We start from the raw sequence: 3121 nt of genomic DNA, 5'->3' as shown, positions 1-3121 counted from the left end.
AGCTAAGTCTGTATAATTTATGACATGTTGGCCATGGGGCATCTCTCGAGGAAGTGAGGGAGAGGCAACCAATCACGTCCACAAGCTAACTCAGTACAGGGTCACGTGCCAAGGCCTACGAGAAACAGGCCTAGGATGGGGATTTTAAAATTCCTGGTAGGAACCTGGTTACAACGAGGGTAATGGAACGATCTGGATTTGGGAGTAGTTGAAACAGATACGTTTTGCAGATTTAGCAGTAGGTGACATTGGGCATATGAAACAAAATGTATTGAATACCTCAGAGGAAGAACAAGTAGCTCCGACATGTTTCCTGAACCACAAGGCATGTACATATTTTGAAACATATTTTAAATTTCTGAACAAGAGTGGGAATTGGTTTCGATGTGATGTTGGGACAGGAACACTGGTGGCATCCTGTTCCTGCAGGATGGTGCTTGTTGGCTGTTGTTGTGGGTTCGGAGTCTGAGCAGCAGCGTCTGGAAACGGATGAGCAAGGAAGTGACACTGTTTTCTACGTTTCCTCGTGTTATGTGATCATCTATCTACTTTACAAGCAATTTATGATACACTAGCAGAAGATGCATGAAGACCCGATACGAATAATTGTTGAATATTTCATCCAGAAGAATATGCCTAGGAGAGCTAAGACACACTCAGCGGATCAAAGACATGCATGAAGAAGACTGAGGTGATGATGGGAATGTTTGTGTCAGTATGTATGAGGCGCAAGGATGGAGGCGACGAGTGCATTTGATGCAGCTAAAATAGAATATATTAATCCTCTGATCGACTGAAGCCATAATTTATGTACGTAAACTTCTACTGAAGAACAGCATGAGAATTATGGAAAAAAAAACATTAAGTCTGAGGAAGAAATGTTTACAAAACAAGTGAACCCTTAGCGATCATGAAAGCAAAGTTGTACATTTCTGGATATCAGTAAGAAAGAGAAAAATCGAAAGAGATTGAAAAAGGGTAGTAAATAAAATTATCTCCCTGAACTTCCCCCCTTTTCTCACTACTCCACTGAAATTTTTGTACCGGACACGCACTTTTGAACGATATTGATAGCAGTAACTTAACATTTGTCGAGACTAAACCTTCTAGCATTTCAAATCTACTGAAGCAATAGTGAAAAGAATCGGTCACCCGAAAATGAACTCAAATTTTGGCTCTCAAGACTTATGCTCGTCGAGTACGCTATCTCGTTGTTGAATAACGCAGTTATCAGGAAAAAAAACAGAAATGTGAAGCACAATGAAGAGTAATGTTATAGATTATCATAAAACTGCTACCTGACTATATATAAGTTCGTAGTGAGAAGAAAACCAATCTATACTTCGCCTCATTTATTTATCCTTAGGAGTGATGTCGTAGATCAGGTAATGAGCTGGAGGATGTCAGTTAAGCGATGGATGTATCGTTAAGCGTTAATCGTAACCTTACTGAACTCTGTCTGGTCAAGGTAAAGAAATCATTACGTGATAAACGAAACTCTTCATGTGTGGTGGAAAATGACAGTAAAACATAGCTGCTTTTTGTCCTCACAATGTAATAATTATATAGAACACGGAAGCAGAATATTTTTATTAAAATGCACTTCCTCCTCCGGTCCCTCCCACGTTACTCACTTGCGTTTGTTGACCACTGAGAAACTCAAGCCCGGATAGCTCAGTTGGTAGAGCATTAGGCTTTTAACCTAAGGGTCCAGGGTTCAAGTCCCTGTTCGGGCGATCTGTTTTCCAGATATTGTGAGCAGTGACTTTTGGCGAAAACAAATTTATGGATGAATCACAAAGATAACTAATAATTAGTCGTCAGTATTTTTTGAATAGTTTCAACAACTGCAATCCCTAATTACTTTGAACATTTCTGTCTCTTTCTTTTCTTCTCCAACACTTCCCATCAAACCTTAATAGAACTCTCCTGTCACCGTGTTCCTATGACCAGTAGAGAAAGCCTTTACCCTCTCGCAAACTGGCATTAGATTAACTTTCGTTGCTGATAAAATCACCGAAATTGTAACTGACAGCGGATGGGTTGCCTTCACATACATCACAACTGGTTTCCCCTTGAGATCTCCTTCCTTTGATCTTTCACCTTTTCTGTTAACTCCGGGTAGCAAATTGAAGAGTTTTTTGTGAGGGATGTTAACAAAATGTTTTCTAATTGTTGCTATGAACTCCTACTTTTCATCGGGTTTATGCTCCCTTTCCTCTACTATCTCTCGCACAAGTAAGTTATGGTAATCTACAGATTTATGACCTTGGTCATATATAAATTTTCAAGAATTTATTTCTTTCCCTCGCCATAAAGGTACAGTCTGAGTGTTTTTATGGAGTTGCCTCTAATTTCGATTAAAGATCACCAACCCGCGGGCAGCGGGCAGCATGTTGCCCCGGGGAGCTTTAATACGACTCTCTAAACCTGCTAGAAAATACAACACTGGCTATAAAACTTAAGTGAGAATAGTTATGATGAAACGAAAAGTTAATAACAGAATATGCCTGAATTGAAAACGAAACAACAAATTACAAAATTAAATTGATTTTGGATGATGTCGCAAGTTGTCATAATTAATGACACGTAAGGATAATGTCGCACGTTGTCAGATGTAAGACTACATGACATCTTCAATCGCACATGTTTGTAAGCCAAAAATATGCAGACAAATATTATAGAGAGACAATAACAGCTCACTAAAACTAGCCCACGTTTCACGTATCTCTATGAATCTTAAATTAATATCTTTTAAATGGGTTGGCGGGATATAAACACACGTATACGTGGGATGTATACTTGCTGACATAGTCTTAGTATGAGTAGATATGGGATAAGCATGGACACATGTATGATGTGAATATGTAGATTAAAGATGTGTGTTTGTAGATGTTAGGACTGTTAGAGATAATATTGAATGTGTTCAGTTTGTCATTCATGTTCAGTAACTCATATTTAGTACGGATCTCATGTTCAGCAAATGCTTTTTTTCAGTAGGTCAGCAGAGTTTTTCTTAATCTCAAACCAATCTAACCATTTCATTCCTTACTGAATCACTGTAAAACTTGTATTTGTGGTCACAGTGGTGGCCCATGCTAACCTCTCTATTGAGTATGTA

At 38.7% G+C, this 3121-nt stretch overlaps 1 non-coding gene across 1 annotated transcript; it reads left to right on the top strand.

Annotated features, from left to right (window-relative positions):
- The first annotated feature begins 1663 nt into the window (after positions 1-1663).
- Positions 1664-1736, top strand: TRNAK-UUU (transfer RNA lysine (anticodon UUU)). The gene has a single exon. It is a non-coding gene; the product is annotated as a tRNA-Lys (tRNA).
- The last annotated feature ends 1385 nt before the right edge of the window (positions 1737-3121 follow it).

The sequence above is a fragment of the Cherax quadricarinatus genome, chromosome 19 (assembly GCF_038502225.1).
Source record: "Cherax quadricarinatus isolate ZL_2023a chromosome 19, ASM3850222v1, whole genome shotgun sequence".
Taxonomy (NCBI): domain Eukaryota; kingdom Metazoa; phylum Arthropoda; class Malacostraca; order Decapoda; family Parastacidae; genus Cherax; species Cherax quadricarinatus.
The sequence above is the reverse complement of the archived record's forward strand: the minus strand, read 5'-3'. Positions and strand labels throughout refer to the sequence as shown.